At 39.5% G+C, this 25,034-nt stretch overlaps 1 long non-coding RNA gene across 2 annotated transcripts in view; it reads right to left on the bottom strand.

The window, feature by feature from the left end:
• LOC113602200 (uncharacterized) overlaps positions 1-25,034 on the bottom strand; it is a 134,089-nt gene that overhangs the window by 44,102 nt on the left and 64,953 nt on the right. Inside the window, exon 6 of one of the 2 annotated variants that reach the window (XR_003423576.2) lies at positions 3,816-6,122. The exons of the other annotated variant lie outside the window; for it this stretch is intronic. This is a non-coding gene — a long non-coding RNA (uncharacterized LOC113602200). Of the gene's footprint in view, positions 1-3,815; positions 6,123-25,034 lie in introns of those variants that run through there. 2 annotated transcript variants of the gene reach the window in all.

The following is a 25,034-nucleotide window of genomic DNA, read 5'->3' as shown; positions in this document are numbered from 1 at the left end:
CCCTCTCCAACTTGCATGTGCCCTCTTTCTTAAAAAAAAAAAAAAAAAAAAAAAAAAAAGGAAAGAAATATAATATGGGGCATATATATCATTTTAAACTTTCTAGTAGCCACATTAAAAAAAGTAAAAAGAAACAGGTGAAATTAATTTTAATAACATATTTTACTCAATATATCCAAATACTATCATTTCAATATGTAATCAATATAAAAAGAGATATTTTACATCCTTTTTTTTCATACTGAGTTTTTGAAATTCTGTGTATATTTTGTAGTTACAACATATCCCACTTTGGATGTGCCATATTTCAAGTGCTTAGCAGCATATGTGGTTGCTGGCTGCCATACTGGATGGTGCAGATGTGGAGACTAACTTATCTGCTCCAGTGCTGCTATGGCAGAGATTGATAATCCCCTCCTAACACTCATTTTTCCCTTTTAGTTTAATAACAGAACCGCAGTTTTTAGGTTCTATATGTTAGCCTTCCCTGCTGTTCAGTGTGGCCATGTAACCAAGAGCTGAGGCCAACCAGAGGTAAGCATCAGTATCTAGTACAACCAAGATATCTCCTTATCCGAAAAAGGCACATGTTCTTTGTTAATACTACCAGTGCTTAACACCTGGCTTAGGAGAAACATTTTTTTTTTCTTTTAGAGAGAATAAATAATGTATAGACTCATCAAATCACTGTGTTATACTCATGAAACTAATGTAACACTGTGTATCAACTATACTTCAATTGAAAAGAAAAAAAGGCAGAGTTTGCTCAGTTTTCTCTTCTGGAGCTCTGGGAGTGTTTTCGGCCTTCTCACATCTATTGGAATGAGCCTTGGAATGCCATCATGGAGCTATCATAGCCCTGGGCTGCTGCTGGCTTCTGGACTGCTACGTGAGAGAGAAAAAGACTTCTGCCTTGTTTAAATTATTGATATTTTGAACTTTTTCTGAGCCTAATCTTAACCAATGTACTTCCAGAAGATGGATTTTGCCTACAACAAAATTAGTCACAACCAGTAGCAGGAAGCCTTGGGAAATACTTTGTGGCAATGTCTTCTCCAGCATCTTATCTTACTCTGGTCAATCCTCTAGAAATGTTCTAAGTTCTACATGGACAAAGACCCTTTGACTCACCAAATAACCCTGAGAAGGGAGCTCTCTCATAGGTGGTTAACAGCCACATTGGAAGAGAAACAATCTCACTGTATCTCAGTTGCCCCAAACTACCTACTGCCTTGTGCTCCAGTAGGTGGGAAAATGTCAGTTATACAGACTAGAAGTTCAGACTATATTTCTCCTTTAAGATTTAAAGTTGAAACATAAAAGTATCCTTTCCCAGCTCACAAGGGTCAAGTAGAACACATGATGCACAAGGCTGCATCTGCTATCACATTCATAATGAAAAGGGTTTTATTGAATCCTTCAGAACATGTGTCTTTGAATACAAAAATGCTTGATAGGCAATTCAGACCAAATAAAAAGGGATATGAAGTGCATTGAGCATGGCAGTGTGAATGAGCCTGGAAGAACCCCTGGGATCACCTGAGCCATAAACTTTTGTGACCAGAAACCCTCCTTTTGTGAGAGGTGCTGCACCCAGACTTTATTTCCCAGAGACCAATGGCTTCCTTCCCTGGCCAAGGGCCTAACACCAGGACGAGGCAGGCACTGAATGGCAGGTGGTGACCATTAAGAGACCCACCTTACCGGGGGGCCTGGGTGGCTCAGTCAGTGAAGTGTCTGACTTTGGCTCAGGTCATGATCTTGTGGTTCATGAATTCGAGTCTTTTAGCCCTACTTCTGACTCTCTGCTGTCAGCACAGAGCCTGCTTCGGATCCTCTGTCCACCTTGCTTTCTGTCCCTCCCCCACTTGCTCTTTGTGTCTCTCAAAATAAATAAATAAACTTAAAAAAAGGGAGAGAGAGACCCACCTTACAAAACTGAAGAAAAAATTACTAACATTTAAAAAATATGGGGCGCCTGGGTGGCTTGGTTAAGCGTCCAACTTCAGCTCAAGTCATGACCTCAGGCTCTGCGAGTTCAAGCCCTGCATTGGGCCCTGTGCTGACCACTCAGAGCCTAGAGCCTGCTTTAGATTCTGTGTCTCCCTCTCTCTCTGCCCCTCCCCTCCTCACTCTCTCTCTCTCTCTCTCTCTCAAAAATAAACATTAAAAAAAAATTTTTTTTTAAATAAATAATACATTTACATCAACCACTTTGGGAAAAGCTCTGACCGTTTCTTTATAAACTAAGCATACACCTACCCTATGACCCAGCAATTCCAGGCCCAGGTCCTTGCTCAAGAGAACTGAAAACACATATCCACACAATTGTACAGGAACAGTTACAGCAGCTTTCTTCACAATAACCCCAAACTGAAAACAGCTAGGCATCCACTAACATGGGACTGGCTAAACAAGCTGTAGTCTACTCATGCAATGCAATTCCATTGGGCAATAGAAAGTGACGAATTACTGAAATAGTCAACAGTACGGATGAAACTCAAAACAATTAGGCACAACGAAAGCAGCCTTACACAAGAGTTCATGCTGTATGATTACATTTATATGAAATTCTAGACCAGTCCAAACTAATCTATCGTGGAGAAAAATAGACAATCCAAGAAAAGAAATGAAGGAACCAATTCCATTGACATTAGCATCAAAAAGAATAAAATAGGTAGGAATCAACGTAGCCAAGGAGGCAAAAGACCCTGAAACCTACAAAACAGTGCTGAAGGAAATCAAGGGACAAAAAGGTTAGTGTTTCCTTGAAGTGTTACAAGCTCTTCTATATGTTAAACCCAAATATACCTTTTGACTATTTCACCCTGGGTTCCCTAGAACAATCCACAGCAAGCTGCTGTCTTCTCCACATTCCAAATATCTGAAAGCGGCTGACAAATATGTGAAAATGGCTCCTATATATCTCTTTGTATCATTTCCTAAGGACTTGATATTTTCTATAGGACATGGTTTGACAATATCTTGATATCCTGGCTGCACTCCAGTTTACAACAGTTTTGCTGTGCTGTTGTTTTTAATGATATCTACGAAGGAGCACAAGACCCCAGATAATAGCTAGGATGTGATAAACTAGGATTATTTAGCTTAATCTAGGAATGTCATCACACATTTAGATCATGTTTTTGAGTCTGCAGTCTCGCCAGTTCTTTTCTCTCCTGTATTCGTGAAATAGACACTGTTTAACCTAAATGCATTGTTTTCTAGTTAAAATTCTTCTTACAGTGTTTTTAATGTTTATTTCAAAAAAACTTTTTAATGTTTATTTATTTTTTGAGAGAGAGACAGAGTGCGAGCAGGGGAGGGGCAGAGAGAGAGGAAGACACAAAAATCTAAAGCAGATCCAGGCTCTGAACTGTCAGCACAGAGCCCGATGTGGGGCTTGAACTCACAGACCATGAGATCATGACCTGAGCTGAAGTCGGAGGCTTAACTGACTGAGCCACCCAGGCATCCCTCTTCTTACAGTTTTAATTCATGTTCTAGCCCTGAAATCGTTGTGGACCTTGCTGTTATCTGTCATATAAGCTATCCCTCCCAGGTTTTCAACACCAACTTATTAAATAAGTATGCCTGATAGCTCTTTACCAAAGTAAACATTAAAATATAAAACAAGAATCCCCAAGGTATATCATCAGAAACACTTATCTCCAATTTGACACTAATCAGTTAATAATTTCTGGTGCAGTTGTTTAATCAGCTGAAATAATATAGAAGGTCATTGGCTGAGCATAAATAATCCTGAAAAAAAAAACCCACTTAACACCATTTAAAACAGAAAAAAATCCATTAAATATTGAAAATAATGTTTTATTGGAATGAATCTTAAAAAAAAAAGCAAACGTCTTGCAAATGAATTCATGTTACTTGCAAGTTAACAAAATTTCAGTTATGATGGCAATACTGCATCAGTTCTGAGAACAAAAAAGAATGGCTCGAGTCTTGTTATTTTATGAAAGGAGGGAGATCTTCTGACAAAACTATGACAGCAAGGTGTGGTCATCTTCATTTCATTTTTGGCATTCAGATTATCATCATAAAGACAGCCATTTCTGCAAAAATATTAGAAGGCTTGATTCATTGTCTTGACATCCTTACTTTTCCTTTTATAGTCAAGTAATTCATTTCTGTGGTCCTTTGAGGGCTTCGTGAATCTTTTCTTCCTCAATTAAGTCTGACTCTTCCAGATCTCTTTTTTTTATTTTCTATTTTGGATTTCCTCCAAACAATTCTCTGAAAGACTTCTTGAAGTCCAGCATCTTTTGCAAGATTTATAATTTCACTTCACAATTGATTTGAATCCCTTCAAATAAGATAGCTATTTAAATGGATTCTGGATCCAGCTCATCCAGGTTGAAATCCTACCTGACCAAGAGCCTCAATTCTATAAAATGAATTAATAATATTCACCTTAAGGGGCTTTAATAGTATTAAGTGAGTACATATGGGTAATGCACATAAAACAGTGCCTGGCACATAGTAAGCATTTAATATTATAGTGCCTATTTTTAGTAATGTATTATACAAGAAAATCAGCAAGCCATCAACAGACAAAGGAGTTGGTGATTTGGGTTGGGACAGATGCTAGTATAAAGTGATGTTATGAGCTAAATTATGTCCCCTGGAATTCCTATGTGGAGTCCTAACCTGCAGTACCTTAGATAGTGACTATTTGAAGATAGGGTAATGCCTCCTGCAAGTTTAAAAGAAGCCATCAGAGTGGGCTATAATCCAATATGACTGGTGCCTAATAAGAAGATGAGATTTTATTTAAAAAAAATTTTTTTTAAACGTTTATTTATTTTTGAGACAGAGAGAGACAGAGCATGAACGGGGGAGGGTCAGAGAGAGGGAGACACTGAATCTGAAACAGGCTCCAGGCTCTGAGCTGTCAGCACAGAGCCCGACGTGGGGCTCGAACTCACAGACTGCGAGATCATGACCTGAGCCGAAGTCGGCCGCTTAACCGACTGAGCCACCCAGGCACCCCAGGAAGATGAGATTTTTAAAAAATGTTTACTTATTTATTTTGAGAGAGAGAGAGAGCATGAATAGGAGAGGGGCAGAGACAGAGAGTGAGAGAGAATTCCAAGCAGGCTCCATGCTGTCAGCACAGATCCCAATGAGGGACTTGAACTCACAAACCTTGAGATCATGACCTGTGCCGAAATCCAGAGTCAGATGCTTAACCAACTGAGCTACCCAGGCACCCCAGAAGAGGAGATTAGGGCACAGACACACAGAGGAAAGACCATGGGAAGACACAGGGAGAAGAGGGCCATCTACAAGCCAAGGAAAAGGGCCTCAGGAGAAACCAACGCTGTTGATACCTTGACCTTGGACTTCAGCCTCCAGAGCTGTGAGAAACTAAATTTCTCTTGTTTAAGTCCCCCAGTCTGTGATATTTTGTTATTGCCATCCTAGCAAACTAACCCAAGTGAGGAAAGATATTTGAGTGTGACTATCTCACATCAAAAAGTCATTAGTTTTTTTTAAAAGTTCATTTCTAAGTATTTCTGTTACGATCATTTTATTTCTTTGCACCTTTGAGACTGAAGTCTTATGTAGTAAAAACTGGAACATAGCGGATCCTGGAATCAGCAGTCCACATTTCCTGTACACAAGGATGTCATGAGAGACTCCTGGCAAATGTCTTGCTCAAATAAGTCATTTCTGACTACAATATTTTCCTGTTCCTCCAGTCAAGTGCTACAAAATGGAAACAAGGTTGGTTGGCCTGAGCTCAGATTTCAGGGAACTCAAGAGAGTGCCTAGCAGTCACCACTTTTCTTTAATAAATACGCACAAAGCCCCTTTAATCATTCATTGGAGTTTCGCTGAAGCTCAGCATTAAACTTCACCAGTGCACAGATCCATAAGTCGCTTTTCCTGTTGGGCTGGAAAATCTGGAACTCATTTGCCCATCTCCGGTCTTTTGCCGGCTCTCTGTTTCCCCGATTCCTCCCGGTCGGATTGCCCTGTGATCACATCTGCAACTTCTTTCAGGACTCTGGGGTGTCATTTATCTAAGCCGACAACCCTGCTCTCATGTTAAGCAGCTAGATGCTCTTTTCTGCATCTGTCTTGGATTGAAGACCATTCTGTTTGGGACAGAAGACAAAAGCTTTATCGTTTGTGTGGTTTCATGACATATATGCATTTTTTTCATTTACATTGATCATCTGTCCTCTTTGTCTTTCCTGGTTCTATCAGTGCAAAATATTATACACTGTCACGAATATCCTTTATGCTGCAAAATTTCATTAAGTAGATATCAGTTGAATGCAAGATATACTATCCAGTGCTGCAGTGATTCCCCGGCTGACTATAAGATCCATTGATATGCTATAATAATTTGTATTATTGTAAGTATACTTAGGAATTTCAAATATAGTCCTATTTTTTTCTCTACTCCTGTGAGTCTTGAACTAATCTTGAATCTTTGGCATATATTACAAACAATGTTCTTAAAAAGATAAGTATCAGAAGTAATAAATGTTATGTGATAAATCAGGGGCCCCTGGGTAGCTCAGTTCATCGAGCATCTGACATTGGCTCAGGTCATGATCTCAGTTTGTGAGTTCGAGCCCCACATCAGGCTTGCTGCTGTCAGTGCAAAGCCTGCTTGGGATCTTCTGTTTCCCTCTCTCTCTGTCCCTCCCCCACTCCCACTCCCACTCTCACTCTCAAAAATAAAGATTTTTAAAAATTAAAAAAATAAATGTCATGTGCTAAATCATACCATGCTGTCCTCCATTAAATAGTGCCACTTTAGAGGCACCTGGGTGGCTCAATCAGTTGAGCATCTGGCTCTTGATATTGTTAGGCTCTGCCCTAACAGCACAGAGCTTGTTTGGGATTCTCTCTCTCCCTCTCTCTCTCTCTCTCTCTCTCTCTCTCTGTGCTCCTCCCCTGTGTGCACACACTCTCTCTCTCAAAATATGTAAAATAAACTTAAAAAAAAAAAAAGGATTGCATTTAAAAAAAAATGGTGCCACTTTAGGAAAGTATATACTTCTTCCCCTCCATGATTATACTGGTATTATCTAGACCCCATTCAGCGGCTCATGTATCAGATCCCCTAGACACTAGAGAAGGTCTGCAAAACCATCCACATTGGCACCTTCTAGGATGAAGCCAACTGGAAGCCTGTACTGCCCACCTGAGCCCCATTACCTCAGGGGACAGAGTCCTGTCACCAGCACTTATGTTTTCAGGTCTCGTAAGTCGGGCCTTCACTACTGGTCAACACTTATTCTAACATTTCCACTGACGGACGTGGCAGTACTTCCGAAGGGGCCTGCACAGATAACCCAAGAAACCCATCTCCTCCTGAAAGGAAGAAGTTATGCATGCCCTTCAGGAAATTGTCCTTTTGGCTGTGGTGCCTCAAGTCACTGTAGGAAAGTAGGAGTGAGAAAGAAGGCTGATGGGAGAGAGGCCCCATCCTTGCTTAACCTTGAGCGGATTCATTGCTTTTTTTAATATATTTGGCTTCCTTCTAAGATTTTGTTTCAAGAAAGCCTTCAAGGTGGTTTGTAGTTCTAAGTATATCTGGAGGCTGCACACATCTACTCCTTACTTAAGGTTGCTAGGTTTAGCAAATAAAAATACATGATACCCAATTAAATTCAAATTTCAGATAAACAACAGAATAGTTTTTGTATAATCATGTCTCACATATTGCATAGGACACACTCATACTGAAGAATGATCAGTTGCTTATCTGAAATTCAAATTTAACTGAGTGCCCTGTATCATACCTGCCAGTTTGGTCCTATTCTTAGTTTGGTCCTATTCTCAGTCCTTCCTCTCACTCCAGATGCTGACAATGTGGCAGGCTGACCACCTCAAAGTGTATCTTGTCTAATAGATCCCTTTTGGTGATTGCCCCTTAAGTCTTTAGCTGCAACCCTTTCCTATTCAGATCTCAGCCTGTTGATCCCTGTCCCTCAGGCCCAGCATACTCCACTCCCAGCTGAACTCTTGAGGACAGTCTGGCTTCAGGCCCCACTGACCCAGCTCACTTTGACATGGATAATCAGAATGACTGACTCCATTTTAGGCTTGCCAGTCAGGGAAGATGTTCACCTGTGTGGATCACTGGAAACATCTATATATCAACACTTCCATTTCTCAGTTGGGAAACAAACCCCAAGACTTCATAGGTTTCCACCATGAAGTCTTGACTGAGATTGGTGATCTACAACTGGTTGGTGTTATAGGTTGGAGGAAACAAGGGGCTGGTAAAATGCTATGTGAGTTGCCTTTGGTTGAGAGAATGGGAAGAAGGGAATGTGTTCTGCCATAGCTGTGAAATTAATGGAAGGATCTAGAATGTGGCTTGAAGAAGAATATTGTGTCAGATACCAAGGACATTTGACAGGGTGCTTAGAATGACAGAAAGAGCAAGGAGAATCAGAGTCAAGAGTCTAAACATTATTCTAGGATCTGCTTGATGAAATTCTGAGGCAGGTATGTAACCTCTCTGAGCTTTCTCTCACATGTAACAGGATGCTTGTGCCTATCTTGCTGGGTTTTGTGGGAATTAAATAAAATACCACCTAAAGTTGTCTTCCTTCCCATTTCCTTCTATTCTTTCCTAAATTATTTTCTCTGCTCTAAACAAAACAAAACAAAATAAAAGGATTATGGTTCGGAGAGTATAAAGTGAAGAGGTCAAAAAAGAAAAGAAATATCTAGAAATATTAACATTAAAGAAAATTATACAACTTATTTGGAAAATATTCCAATTAAGCAGGAGAATATGAAGAGATTCTGTTTAAAGACAGAACACACACATTTATAGCTTCTCCTTCCAGAAACACAATTGAAAGTATGGCAAAAGGACAAACAAAAGCTGTAAATGCTCAGAACAAAGAGAATAACAGAGAAGACAATAGCCACAAAATACTGGGAGGCAGAAAGCAGAAGAAAAAGTGAACTGACTTTGCCCTCCATAAGAGGAAGCCTGATTTTCAATGGATAGCACTAGACAATGAGAGAAATGGCCACACCAGTCCAATACAGGAGATAATGAAGACAGGAGGGTCACATCTCAAGCCTCCTCCCCCAAACCTTCAGTGGGATGAATACCCTACCCCACCTTGTCAGAGGACCAGACTTGCTTCCTGAATCCTAGCTGTCAGGCATAAACCTCCCAAGCAGGTAACAATTACAGAGAAAATACCTAAAAAAATTCTGAAGCAAAGGGGCACCTGGGTGGCTCAGTTGGTTGAGCGTCCAACTTCTTCTGCTTAGGTCATGATCTCATGGTTCTTGAGTTCAAGCCCTGTATCGGGCTCTGTGCTGACAGCTCAGAGCCTGGAGCCTGCTTCAGATTCTGTGTCTTCCTCTCTCTCTACCCCTCCCTAACTTGCTTTCTCTCTGTCTCTCTCTCTCAAAAATAAATAAACATTAAAAAAAAATTATTTTTAAATTCTGAAGCCAAGAATGATCCTCAGCCAAGAATGAAGCTCAGCCTTTAGGAAAGCCCAAGACTTACTAGTCTACAGAGAGTCCAAACAGCTTATTAGTGCTAAACTTTTGTTATCAGACATTTGAAGGGGAATTACCTATATGAAAAATGTAGTTCTAAACATCAGTGGGGTAGGGGCGGGGAATCAATTCAGAGGAGATCCAAATTATACATATTAATGAAAACTTTAAAAAACAGTCATTAATGTCCTCCCAGAGATGATCAAATATTTTATCCATGAAACAAGAACAGGATGTCACCAAAAATTTCAGAAAAAAACAGCTCTTAGAAATAGAAAATACCCATCTCTAAGATGGCATCAATCATAAGATTACTTTTTTACTACTGTTTAAAAATGCACAATTTTGGGGCGCCTGGGTGGCTCAGTCGGTTGAGCATCCGACTTCGGCTCAGGTCATGATCTCGTGGTCCATGGGTTCGAGCCCCGCGTTGGGCTCTGTGCTGACAGCTCAGAGCCTGGAGCCTGTTTCGGATTCTGTGTCTCCCTCTTTTTCTGGCCCTCCCCTGTTCATGCTCTCTCTCTCTCTCTCTGTCTCAAAAATAAATAAAATGTTAAAAAAAAATTTTTTTTTAAATAAAAAAAATAAAAATGCACAATTTTTATTTTTACCTACTGAAAAACTTTTAATATGGCTTAGAGATAGATGTATTATAGCTCATCACCATTGTGTGTGTATGAAAATATAAGAAAAATGCATTACTTCCTAAACATCTTCATATTCAGAATTTGAATCTTCTGAAACCACTTCCCAAGTCAGAATCACTGACATCTTTTCTCCTTTATTGAATTTCTTTCTTCATGCCATTAGAGTACAGAAATGCATCATTTCTTAGCCAATTACTCCACTGGAATTTTAGGGACTTTTTCCCAAGCTACTGATATCTATCTTTCAAATTTTAACTCTAGCACTGTATTTTTTTACTTACATCATAGTTTCATCTTTTCTTGATTGAGCTGTACATTACTGGATGTCATGCACTTCTCTTCAAAGTCAGCAGGAAGCTTCTGATCAGCTGAAGTTCAAGGCTTCAGTGATAATCTTGCACAAGGTACAAGTTGGTCATATGAGCTCCTTGCTGCTTTGATATTTCTTTCATTTATTCCAAGGCATTTGGCTTTTTCCTTGCCTTCAACTACATTTCTTGACATGTGTGGTATCAGCAATGCTTATAACTCATGTGAGATGATAAGTTTGTATAAGCAATGACAATGGTGCTATGACTACTGCCTGGACAACAGTCATTGTAATGGGCCATTATTTATGAAAAAAATCCTGATTTTAGAGGCTTTAAAATCTTGAAAAAATGTACACCTTGGAATCACTGAAGAGCATTAAAAAAAAAATAACACTCACTAGAGGAGATAGAAGATTTAAGAAATGTCTCAGAAAGTGGGGGGAGGGGGAGGGGAGAGGGGGGAAGACAGAGAAAGAAAATAAAAAAGGCAAGAAAATTGGGACCGAATACAGAATATCCAGCAAATAAATATAAGGAATTTGAGAAAGAAGAGAGAACAGACCAAATGGAGGGATAAAACAAAGAAATAACTCGAGAACATTTCTCATAACCAACATACATACAAGAGTTTTCAGATGGAAAGGGCTCACCAAGTGCCCAGCACAATAGATGAGAATAGCAATACTCAAAGGCACATCACTGTGAAATGAGGGAGAGAGCATGACCTTGAAAACTTCCAAAAACGAGGGGCATCTGGGTGACTCAGTCTATTAAGTGTCTGACTCTTGATTTTGACTCTCATGGTTTGTGGGATTGAGTCCCACATCGGGCTCTGCACTGACAGTGTGGAGCCTGCTTGGGATTCTCCCTCTCCCTCTCTCTCTCTGCCCCTCCCCCACACATTCTCTCTCTCTCTCCCTCTTTCCAAATAAATAAATAATAGAAACTTTAAAAAAAAAAATTCCAAAAAGGAAAAAAAAAAAAAAACAGATTCCTTATAAATAATCTGGTATTAGAATGACTCTAGATTTCTTAATGGCCACATTGTAAACGAAGAGAATAAAGTAATGTAAAAATTCTCAGGAAAATAATACTTGGATTCAAAATTCTATCTCCAGACAAATTATCAATTAAATATGAGACTAGAATAAAAATGTCTCCACATATGCAAAGTCCCAAAACATTTATCTCCAACTACCCTTGGAAGATATTAGGGGAAGATACCCAAGGAAGTACTCTACCAAAATGAGTGAATAAACCAAGAAAGAATTCAGGGAATCCAACAAAAGAGAGCTGTAAAAAGAATCCCCAGGAAAAAAGTGGAGGAAATCCAAGATGATAGTTTTGTTGTGAGCCTAGATAGTAACCAGCCTAGCAAAGAGGAGGTCAAAACAGTTGGGGAGAGAAAATTCCAAGAAGATGAAACTGATAGAAAATCACTTATATTGACAAGAGATTTAGACCATGGGGAAATACATTGAAATATATTAGATATGAGTAAGTTGCTTAGAAAACTAAGCAAAGAGGAAAAAATCTTGACAATTACTAACTCCAGGGAAAATATAAAGTTGAGGAGTAATCATAGTATACTATGACTTAATCAGCAGTGACTAGCATTTATAGTCACAAAAAAGAAATCCCCAAATACCAATATACCCCAGATTGTGATATATCTTGAGTAGGGGGTGGGGTTGGTCACATGTGTATGATATAGGCGCAGTGGAAAAGTTAATGACAGAACACAAAATCCTCACCTTCCAATGTGGGAAATTGGTAGATATAGTGCCCAGAAGTAAAAAATCAACAAATAGTGGTACAAGCATGTTATTAGAGATGTGAAGATAAGGACAAAAAGTTGTGGTTAAAAGTGTGAGTGGTTCCTTCTGGGGATTGTTAACCAGAGCAAGGAAGCAAGGGCTGTGTAAGGGACTGTTTGTTTTCACAATAAACCTTATAGAATCATTTGATTCATCAAAATGCTTAATAAAAAAATTGAAACAACAAAATATGTGGAGAGTAGAAAAAATAAAAGAGGCATTAGAATGAAGAGATCACCAGAATCTATGCATGGGCCTAACTCTTTTAACCTCTCTGACATTCAGTTTCCTAACCTATAAAATATAAAATTATAGTATGGTTCCTAATGCCCTGCATTGATTGCAAGAGATCAATACAGTAAGATACGTGTAAAGGTTTTATAAATCTAAAACTCTATAGAAATGTAAGGACCTGTTTTTATTAACTGCACAAGGCAACACGCAGGCTCTTTGATACTTGTTTGCAGCCCTCAGAAAACTTGAACCCAAAACCACAGCTGTGCAGAGATATTATGGCTAATCCTTACAGAAAAGAATATGTTGCTACCTTCCACAGGGCACTGTGGCTGCTCTTATGAATGTTCATGGAGTTTGAAGTGAAGCTAGTGTTTCATGCTGTGTGCTGGGTACATATCCAGTGTGTATTGTAAGATACTTCCCAAGGTGGCTTCTGAGCCATCTTGTCTAGATAACCACACGCAAAAAAGGCCAAGTTTGTAGTATAGCTAATAACATTGTACAAATTTCAATTTCCTGGTTTTGATAATACTTTATGGTTATGTAAGATGTTATCATTGAGGGAAGCTGGACGAAGAGTACCCAAGAAGTCACTGTACCATTTTTGTAACTTCTTGTAAGTCTAAAATGAATTATAGAACAAAACGTTAAAAAATAAAAGTACCCAGATCTGCTCAATGCCCCAAACGAAAGGGAATTCAAGCTACATCTGGGATGCAAAGAGGCTGTTCTTTCGAGGAAATGCTGCGTCAACGCCCTTCTAGGCTGCTCTCTTCTTGCCAGGAAGGAATGATCTTTTACGAGATCTGTTTTCCTGAACCATTTGCTCAATATCTCTCCTCAAACCACTGTTTTATTTTGGCCATTAAGAACAATTACCAGGTACAGTCATCCACCTTGAAGAAGGAAAAGAGTATAATCATTTTGCTTACTTTCAGATAACAAAGCCGGAAATCAGAAGTCCTTGGGTAACCTGAAAAAATCCCAACTTCATTTTATTTAAGGATGCCAAGACTCCTTGTGCCACTGGCACTGTAGGAGGAGGGATTTCCTGCATGCTGAATAACTATTGCAAGATGTATTAGCCCACAGCGTTGGAAGTTCCAGATTTCTTGGCACCAAGGGATTATAAATAATCCTCTCTGCTCCCCTTGACTGTTGGAGGACTTTCAAAATGTTTTCTAGGCCTCAACCCTCCTGCCGTTTGATCTTGTCAGGGGGAATGCAAGACATCAAGTTATTCATATGCTAGACTAGTTGCAGTGTCTTTCCAACTTTAGGGTGCATAGGAATCACCTGGAAAAAACACAGATTCTCAGGCCACACCCCCTGAAGCTCTGACTCCATAAATCTGGGCTGGGGCCAATTATCTCCAATATTGACAATTGACAATATTGACTGTAGATCACACTGTGTAAATCACTGGCAGAGGGTACTTGGCTTATAAAAGATCAAGAAAAAGCCTTATTAGACAGAAGGTTTAATTAAAAGGCATACAGAAATCAAAGGGTTTGACATGAGAATTGAATTGTTAAGAAATGAAAATGTGGTCATGGTTTATCAGCTCACATTTTAGATTTAATAATCCTTTCAGTAATCATTTAAGAATGAAAATTTAGGGGCATGGGTGGCTCAGTTGGTTAAGCATCTGACTTCAGCTCAGGTCATGATCTCCCGGTGGTGGGATTGAGCCCTGTGCTGGGCTCCGCAGTGACAATGTGGAGCCTCCTTGGGATTCTCTCTCTCACCCTCTCTTTCAAATAAATAAATAAACTTAGAAAAATAAGAATGAAAATTTAGAATTGTCCAGTTATTTTCACTTGTGACATATGGCATCAATGTTGTTATTTTTCAGTCCCTTAACTGGGACAAACCTAAGCAGAATTCTTTAGTGTCCCTCCCCCTCCCCCCAATGTTAAGTACTTGCATCTAAAGTACACAGACTGGAGGAGCCAAGACGGCGGAACAGCATGGAAGCTTTTTATGTGTCTCGCGTCCATAAAATACCAACCAGCACTAAACCAGACCAACACTAAACCATCCTGCATACCTAGAAAACTCATCTGAGGATTAACACAACAATCTGCACAACCTGAACCACAGAATTCAGCATGTACGTGGCGCGGAGAAGTGACCTTGGGGAGTGAGAAGCCGCAGGAAGGGAGGTGGTTTTGCGGGCGGAGAGTGAACAGAGATGGGGTGGGGGGAGAATACGGGAAAAGCACCCCCCAAAAAAACAGCTGGAGAGAAAGTGGAAAAGTGGAAACAGCCACAGGGACTGAACTAAAAAAGGGAGAAAGGAGGAAGGAGAGGGCTTAAATTCCATTAAGACTATAAACAGGGGGAGGGCAGAGTCTGAAACTCCACAGCTCCATACCTGGTGAGAAGGGTGAATCCCCAGCAGCAGAGTGGAGTCCAGGGTTCTTCAGGCCACATGGGGAGAGGCGGTTCCCCTGCTGGGAGGACACCTGGTGGAGGTTGTGTGGGCCCCCCAAAGGCAAGGCCCCAGTGGACCTGGGAGAACAACCACATTTGCTGGTGCTGGAACAAGGTCATTAAAGGTAAAGCCTGGTGCCAGATGCATGTAGTGATTTTCCATAATGCTTGAAACGCTGCTGCTACACGATCTCACGAACCTTTCTGGGGCGAGCTGGCACCCGGCTACAGCCTCTGAGCATCGGCAAAAGCACGGCCCTGCGAACATTCCTGGGTGTGGCTGGCCTGCGGCCATTGCTCCGTGAGACCCTCAGCAGAGAAGCAGAGCTGGACAAAACTGCAGTCCCTCAGAAGTAAGGGGTCCGAAAAAACAGCCGCATCAGAGACAAAACTCAGGAGGGAGGTGCTGCCTGGGGCTTGGTCACGGACTGTGTAAAAGTGGGGAGTGGATGGAAGCCGAAGACAAAGGACAAGTGAGCGATTGCTCATCAGGGAGAACAGAGTTGAGATACTAGAGACTGGGTACCTGGGTGACGCCATTTTCACGGCTCCCACGCATGCGCATATGCACCTACAAGCACCACGGCAATCCACCCCAGTAAGCGAAGCAGCGCCATCTAGTGGAGAACGGAGTCATTACACTAAGTCGCACCGAGCTGGGCTAACCTCGCTCTTCAGGAACACAAGTCTCTCCGCCTGCTTAGTTTATGGACTATAAAGTGCTTCATAGTTTGACTTCTAGGGGAAAATGAAGTAATTTCAGTCACATTTCAGTCTGTTCATTGGTCCATCTATTCAGTTTTCTTTCTTTTTTTTCTTTTTTCTCTTTTTTGTTTCTTTTCTTTTTCTTGAATACAGAAAGAAAAAAATTCATTTTTATTTTCAATTTTTATTAATATTTTTCTTTAATTTTTCTCTACTGTATTTTTTACTTCTGTGTAAATTTTTTCAAATTCTATTTTACTTCCATCATTTCATTTTAGTCTACTTCAGTATATTCATTTTTTAAAAATTTCAAACGATTTTCTTTTTTTCTTATTTCCCCTTTTATTCTCTAATCTATCAAGCTGCTTTCAACACCCATACCAAAACACACCTAGGATCTAGCTTCATTTATTAGATTTTTTGTGTGTGTGTTTGTTTTCAATTTTTAAATTTTAATATTTTTTTAATTTTAATTTTTTCTCTTCATTAATTTCACTTCATTTATTAGATTTTTTTTGTTTGTTTTCAATTTTTAAATTTTAATATTTTTTTAATTTTAATTTTTTCACTTCATTAATTCCTTTTCTCTCTTCAAAACAATGAAACCAAGGAATCCACCCTAAAATAAAGAGCAGGAAGAAACAACAGCCAGGGACTTAACCAACACAGAGATAAGAAGATGTCTGAACCAGAATTTAGAATCACGATGATAAGAATGCTAGCTGGAGTCGAAAATAGATTAGAATCCCTTTCTGCGGAGATAAAAGAGGTAAAGCTAGTTAGGATAAAATAAAAAATGCTATAACTGAGCTGTAATCTCGAATGGAGGCCACGGAGGCAAGGATGGATGACGCAGAACAGAAAATCAGTAATATAGAAGACAAACTTATGGAGAATAATGAAGCAGAAAAAAAGAGGGAAACTAAGGCAAAAGAGCACAATTTAAGAATTAGAGAAATCAGTGACTCGTTAAAAAGGAACAACATCGGAATCATAGGGTCCCAGAAGAGGAACAGAGAGAAATAGGGGTAGAAGGGGTATGTGAGCAAATTATATTGGAAAACTTTCCTAACGTGGGGAAAGACACAGACATCAAAATCCAGGAAGTACAGAGGACTCCCACTAGATTCAACAAAAACCGACCATTAACTAGGCATATCATAGTCAAATTCACAAAATACTCAGGCAAAGAGAGAATCATGAAAGCAGCAAGGGAAAAAAAATCCTTAACCTACAAGGGAAGACAGATCAGGTTTGCAGCAGACCTATCCACAGAAACTTGACAGACCAGAAAGGAGTGGCAGAATATATTCAATGTGAAACATATGCAGCCAAGAATTCTTTATCCAGCAAGGCTGTCATTCAAAATAGAAGGAGAGATAAAAAGTTTCCGAGGCAAACAAAAATTAAAGGAGTTTGTGACCACTAAACCAGCCCTGCAAGAAATTTTAAGGGGGACTCTCTGAGGGGAAAAAAGATGGGGAAAAAAAATATATATATATAATATATATATAATATATATAAAATATATATATTTATATATATTTATGTATATAATATATATATTTTATATATAAATATATTATATATATTTATATATATATTTTATATATAAATATATTATATATATTTATATATATATAATATATATATATATATATAAAACAAAAGCAACAAAGACTAGAAAGGATCAGAGAACACCACCAGAAACTCCAACTCTATAAGCATCATAATGACAATAAATTCATATCTTTCAGTACTCACTCTAAACATCAATGGACTCAATGCTCCAATCAAAAGACACAGGGTAACAGAATGGATAAGAAACCAAGATCCATCTATATACTGTTTACAAGAGAACCACTTTAGACCCAAAAACACCTTCAGATTGAAAGTAAGGGGATGGAGAACCATCTATCATGCTAATGGTCAACAAAAGAAAGCCGGAGTAGCCATACTTACATCAGAGAATCTAGACTTTAAAATAAAGACTGTATCAAGAGATGCAGAAGGGCATTATATCATAATCAAGGGATCTATTCACCAAGAACACCTAAGAATTGTAAACATTTATGCGCCAAATGTGGATGCACCCAAATATATAAATCAATTAGTCACAAACATAAAGAAACTCATTGATAGTAATACCATAATAGTAGGGGACTTCAAGACCCCACTCACAGCAATAGACAGATCTTCTAATCAAAAAATCAACAAGGAAACAATGGCTTTAATGACATATTGGACCAGATGGACTTAACAGATATATTCAGAACATTTCATCCTAAAGCAGTGGAATATACATTCTTCTCCAGTGCACACAGAACGTTTTCCAGAATAGACCACATACTGGGACACAAATCAGCCCTCAACAAGTACAAAAAGATCAAGATCATACCGTGCATATTTTCAGACCACAACACTATGAAACTTGAAATCAACCACAAGAAAAAATTTGGAAAGGTAACAAATACTTGGAGACTAAAGAACATCCTACTAAAGAATGAATGACCTAACCAAGAAGTTAAAGAGGAAATTAAAAAGTTCATGGAGGCCAATGAAAATCATAACACCACAACCCAAAACCTCTGGGACGCAGGAAAGGCAGTCATAAGAGGAAAGTATATAGCAATCCAGGCCTTCCTAAAGAAGGAAGAAAGATCTCAGATACGCAACCTAACCTTACGCCTTAAAGAGCTGGAGAAAGAACAGCAAACAAGACCCCAAACCAGCAGAAGACAGGAAATAATAAAGTTTAGAGCAAAAATTAATGCTATCGAAACAACAACAACAACAACAACAAAAATAGTAGAACAGATCAATGGTTGTTTGAAAGCTGGTTCTTTGAAAGAATTAACAAAATTGATAAACCCCTTGCCAGTTTGATCACAAAGTAAAAGGAAAGGACCCAAATAAATAAAATCAAGAATGAAAGAGGAGAGATCAGAACCAACACAGCAGAAATAAAAACAATAATAAGAGAATATTATGAGCAATTATATGCCAATAAAATGGGCAATCTGAAAGAAATGGACAAATTCCTAGAAACATATACACTATCAAAACTGAAACGGGGAAAAATAGAAAATTTGAACAGACCCATAAGCAGTAAAGAAATTGCATTAGAAATCAAAAATCTCTCCAAAAAACGAGTCTGGGTCCAGATGGGTTTCCAGAGGAATGCTACCAAACATTTAAGGAAGAGTTCTCTTCCTATTCTCTATTGAATACCTATGCTCTTGAAGCTGTTCCAAAAAATAGAAATGGGAGGAAAACTTCCAAACTCTTTCTATGAAACCAGCATTACCTTGATTCCAAAACCAGAGACCCCACTAAAAAGGAGAACTATAAACCAATTTCCCTGATGAACATGGATGCAAAAATCCTCAACAAGATATTAGCCAACTGGATCCAACAATACATTAAAAAAATTATTCACCAAGACCAAGTGGGATTTATACCTGGGATGCAGGGCTGGTTCAATATCCACAAACCAATCAATGTGATTCATCACATCAATGAAAGAAAGGACAAGAACCATAAGATCCTCTCAATAGATGCAGAGAAAGCATTTGACAAAATACAGCACCCTTTCTTGATAAAAACCCTCAAGAAAGCAGGGATAGAAGGACCATACCTCAAGATCATAAAAGCCATATATGAAAGACCCAATGCTAATATCATCCTCAATGGGGGAAAAACAGAGCTTTCCCCCTAAGGTCAGGAACAAGACAGGGATGTCCACTCTCGCCACTGTTATACAACATAGCTTTGGAAATCATAGCCTCTGCAATCAGACTACACAAAGAAATAAAAGGCATCCAAATCAGCCAATAGGAGGTCAAACTTTTGCTCTTCACAGATGACGTGATCCATATGGAAAACCCAAACATTCCACCAAAAAACTGCTAGAACTGATTCATGAATTCAGCAAAGTTGCAGGAAATAAAATCGGTTGCATTCCTATACACCAACAATGAAGCAACAGAAAGAGAAATCAAGGAACTGATCCCATTTACAATTGCACTAAAAACCATAAAATGCCTCGGAATAAATCTAACCAAAGAGGTGAAAAATCTATACACTGAAAACTATAAAAAGCTTATGAAAGAAATTGAAGAAGACACACACACACACACACACACACACACACACACACACTGGAAAAAGATTCCATGCTCCTGGATAGGAAGAACAAATATTGATAAAATGTCAATACTACCCAAAGTAATCTACATATTCAATGCAATCCCTATCAAAATAACACCAGCATTCTTCACAGAGCTAGAACAAATAATCCTAAAATTTGTATGGAACCAGAAAACGAAAACCAGAGCAGGAGGCATCACAATCCTGCACTTCAAGCTATATTACAAAGCTATAATCATCAAGACAGTATGGTACTGGCACAAAGACAGACACTCAGATCAACGGAACACAATAGAGAAGCCAGAAATGGACCCACAAACATATGGCCAACTAATCTTAGACAAAGGAGGAAAGAATATCCAATGGAATAGACAGTCTCTTCAGCAAGTGGTGCTGGGAAAATTGGACAGCGACATGCAGAAGAATGAACCTGGACCACTTTCTTACACCATACACAAAAACAAACTCAAAATGGATGAAAGACCTAAATATAAGACAGGAAGCCATCAAAATCCTCGAGGAGAAAGCAGACAAAAACCTCTTTGATCTCGGCAGTACCAACTTCTTCCTCAACACATCTTCAGAGGCAAGGGAAACAAAAGCAAAAATGAACTATTGGGACCTCATCAAAATAAAAACCTTCTGCACAGTGAAGGAAACAATCAGCAAAACTAAAAGGCAACCGACAGAATGGGAGAAGATATTTGCAAACAACATATCAGATAAAGGGTTACTATCCAAAATCTATAAAGAACTTATCAAACTCAACACCCAAAAAACAAATAATCCAGTGAAGAAATGGGCAAAAGACACGAACAGACACTTCTCCAAAGAAGACATCCAGATGGCCAACCGACACATGAAAAAAATGCTGAACATCACTCATCATCAGGGAGATACAAATCAAACCATAATGAGATACCACCTCACACCTGTCAGAATGGCTAACATTAACAACTCAAGGCAACAACAGATGTTGGCAAGGATGCGGAGAAAGAGGATCTCTTTTGCACTGCTGGTGGGAATGCAACCTGGTGCAGCCACTCTGGAAAACAGTATGGGAATTCCTCAAAAAATTAAAAATAGAACTAGCCTATGGCCCAGCAATTGCACTACTAGGCATTTATCCAAGAGATACAGGTATGCTATTTCAAAGGGACACATGTACCCCCATGTTTATAGCAGCACTATCAACAATAGCCAAAGTATGCAAAGAGCCTAAACGTCCATCGATGGATGAATGGATAAAGAAGATGTGGTATATATATATGCAATGGAGTATTACTCGGCAATCAAAAAGAATGAAATCTTGCCATTTGCAACTACGTGAATGGCACTGGAGGGTATTATGCTAAATGAAATTAGTCAGTCAGAGAAAGACAAAAATCATATGACTTCACTCATATGAGGACTTTAAAGACAAAACAGATGAACACAAGGGAAGGGAAACAAAAATAATATAAAGACAGGGAAGGGGACAAAACAGAAGAGACTGTTGGAGAACAAACAGGGTTACTGGAAGGGTTGTGGCAGGGGGGATGGGCTAAATGGGTAAGGGGCATTAAGGAATCTGTTCCTGAAATCATTGTTGCACTATATGCTAACTAATTTGGATATAAATTTAAAAAATAAATTTAAATAAATAAATAATAAAGTACACAGACTTTGAGCATTCAGTGATGTATAGAATTGTTGAATCTCTGTGTTGTGCACCTGAAACTCATATAACTTTGTATATCAACTACACTTTAATAATAAAAATAAATAATATATAAAGTGCACAGACGGACTTCTTAAAGTATCAGCAAGCAGAGGAGCAGAAGAAATGAGTTAACATACAGACTTGCTTAGTTTACCTAGGTTGTGATTATTTAGGAAAGTTCAAGGAGCAAATTGCATTTTAAAGCTGAGCAGGATGGTCTTCAAACAGGCCTTTATTTATTTATTATTATTTTTATTACTCCAATCCAGTTCACATTTCCCTTCCTGAACAGCATTCCTATTTTAGCATCTCGTTTACCTTCCAACTTGGCCATTTATCAGTTTTCCATGCACAAGACTTCTATTCTCAGCAGGACTGGGAGTTTTGGGCAGAGCAAAATCATAACACTCTCCCACATGCTTTGCATACAGTAACTGTTCAATAAATATTTGTTGTATGAATCCGTGAATAAATACATGTAGATGAGCTGTCAGCTAAACCACCAACACCAAATAAAACAGCTCCAGAGGGGAAAGGATTGTAGACCAGAGAGAGCCCTAGATTTAGGGCCTCCAGTCTCTGCTTCCTCAGTCTGTAACCTGTGAACCAGTGGGATCCAAAAGAAATATAGTGCAAGCTGCTCACACAGGCTACCTATGTAATTTTATTTTTTTTAAGTAATCCTATTTTTAAAAAGCAAAAATAAAAATGAAACTAACATTGCAATGTGTGTTAACTAGCTGGAATTTAAATAAAAAATTGGAGGAAAACAGTAAAAATAAATAGGTGAAGCTAATTTTAATAGCACATTTTATTTAACCCAATGTGTCTAAAATATTTCATCAGGATGTCTGGATGGCTCATTTGGTGGAGCATGTGACTCTTGATCTTGGGGTTGTGAGTTTGAGCCCCAAGTTGGGTATAGAGATTACTTGAAAATGAAAAATCTTAAAAATAAATAAATAAATAATAAAATACTAATTCATCAAGTACTCAACATAAACTACTAATGCAATATTTCCCATTCTTTATTTCATACCATTTTTGAATCTGGTATGTATTTCACACTTACATTTTGAATCTGCTTAGTACATCTCAATTTGGACCAGCCACATTTCAAGTACTCAGAAGCTACATGTGGCTGGTGGCTGTCACAGTGGAGAACACAGGTCCAGAGGCGTGTTGGCTATGAGTAAGCCTCATTTTCCTTATTTGGAAATTGGAACGGCACCTTCCTCACAGGGCTTCAGTGAAGATTCCCCAATGGAATGTGAGGATGTGTGATGGCTTATAACACAAAAGCCCATTTCTTGCTTATGCTACACATCTACTGAGCAGAGTAGGGACTCTTAGAGTGTCCATTATGCCCTTTTACATTTTGGGAGGGCAAAGTAAGTCATATGGCCACACCTACACTTCAGTGGGAGTGAAGAATTACAATCCTACCATGCATCTGATAGGCAGAAAGCAAGAAGTATTTGAGGTCTAAAATCAGAGAGTATTTCAGAACAGTTATTCATTCCAACAATCAGTTTTACCAACTTCCTGAAGAACTCATTCTGTAGCCCAAACTACCACCAGAGATCACATTTTAAACATGGGATTTTCTCCCAGCACAGGTTTGCGTTTGGGGCTAAGAACGAGGGAAGTACATCAGACATCTTAAAAGCAGCAAATTCCAAAGGTCTTCATAGTGTTGTGCCTTTGCAAATGCTGATCCTGCCTGGAACAGTCCTCACTGGTCAAGAGTCAAGTCAGATACCACTTGTTTTGTTCAGTTTTTTGTCAGATCTCTCCCACATGTTGGGCACTGTCTTAGGAGCTGGGGAAACCTCAAGCTCCTAAACAAAACAAACAGATCAAGTCTCTACTTTTACATTTATTTATTTATTTTTGAGAGAGAGAGAGAGAGAGAGAGAGAGAGAGAGAGAGAATGCACATGTGAGCCAGACAGGGCCAAAGAGAGAGGAAAAGAGAGAATCCCAAACAGGCTCCATGCTGTCAGCACCGAGTCCAACGTGGGGCTTGCTCTCACAAACCATGAGATCATGACCTGAGCTGAAATCAAGTGAGTGGATGCTCAACCAACTGAGCCACCCAGGTGCCCCTCAAGCCTCTACCTTTAATGGAGCGTACTTTCTGATGTCCCATATAGAGTGAGATCTTTCCCCCCCAGGTGGCCCACTTTCCATTACAGCCTATGGCAGAAGAGCCACTTGTTGAGATGTCTTTCTCTCTCACTTCTGGGGAGAAGATTCAGTCTTACTCGTGTTTAGCATCAGCTTCTTGAGAACCACAGAGTGTGAAGACAAGGCTATTAAAGGTCAGCCTCCCGGGCACGTGGATGGCTTAGTGGCTTAAGCATCCAACTCTTGATTCCAGTTCAGGTCATGATCTCATGGTTTGGGGATTTAAGCCCTGCTTTGTGTTGTGCTGACAGTGCAGAGCCCGCTTGGGATTCCCTCTCTCCCTCCCTCTCTGCCCTTCCCCCCCCCCCCACACACACATACTCTCTCTCTCTCTTTCTCTCAAAATAGATAAATACACATTAAAAAAAAAATAAAAATTAGGGGCGCCTGTGTGGCTCAGTTGGTTAAGTGTCTGACTTTGGCTCCTGGCTCTGTGCTGACAGCTCAGAGCCTGGAGCCTGCTTCAGATTCTGTGTCTCCCTCTCTCTCTGCCCCTCTGCCCGCTAGTGCTCTCTCTCTCTCTCTCTCTCAAAAATAAATAAACATTAACATTAAAAAATAAATAAAAAGTAAAAGGTCAGCCTCTGAAACAAAAATTCAAATGAGTTTGGTACAAATTCAAATTCGATGAGTTTGGTACAGAAGTGACTCCCCTGGGAGAGAGCTGCAGATGAGTGTCTTCTGAATCTAGGGACACGTGGCAATTACATTTTCTTACGGGGCTTTCCTGTTGCTGCCTGTGCTCTCGGTCTGCACGCGGTAAAGACTCACTGCCCAACACCTCAGAACGCTGGGTGCCAGGCATAGAACTCCTGAATCACTACATCTTCTGGGGTGGGGGGAGTGCAGGCTGGGCTGAGGGCCACCATGAAGCTGGGGGGGGGGGGGTGCTATGTGCGCGGGCGGGCGGCCTTGATGGAGAGGTGCGCCTCCTCCAGCTCAGATGTTACCCCGGGCTCCTTCTGCCTGCCTGCTGTGCGGGGTACGTGATTCCCAAGCTACGGGTCCTCGGCAGTGGGCTGTGTTGGACACCAGATATTGATCATAAAATTCACCTTTTAGGATGCCTCCTTATCATATCTGGCCCCCAAATGATTAACATAAAAATTATTTATTCTTCTAATTATAACTCCTCAATGAAGGAACGGTGGGCATTTTGGGAAGAAGACACAGGCATGGAGGCTTCGCTGAGGCTGAGTTCACAAAGGCTGTCAGATTTAAGGATTTATGCATGTTAGATACATACCCCTTAAAGCGAGTGTAGACTTCTGATCATTCTTTTGCCAGTGAGAAAATCTGGCCCAGAGATTAGAAGGGCCCTG

Source organism: Acinonyx jubatus, chromosome D3 (assembly GCF_027475565.1).
Source record: "Acinonyx jubatus isolate Ajub_Pintada_27869175 chromosome D3, VMU_Ajub_asm_v1.0, whole genome shotgun sequence".
In the NCBI taxonomy this organism is placed as follows: domain Eukaryota; kingdom Metazoa; phylum Chordata; class Mammalia; order Carnivora; family Felidae; genus Acinonyx; species Acinonyx jubatus.
Note: the sequence above shows the minus strand (reverse complement) of the source record. Positions and strands in the feature narration are given on the sequence as shown.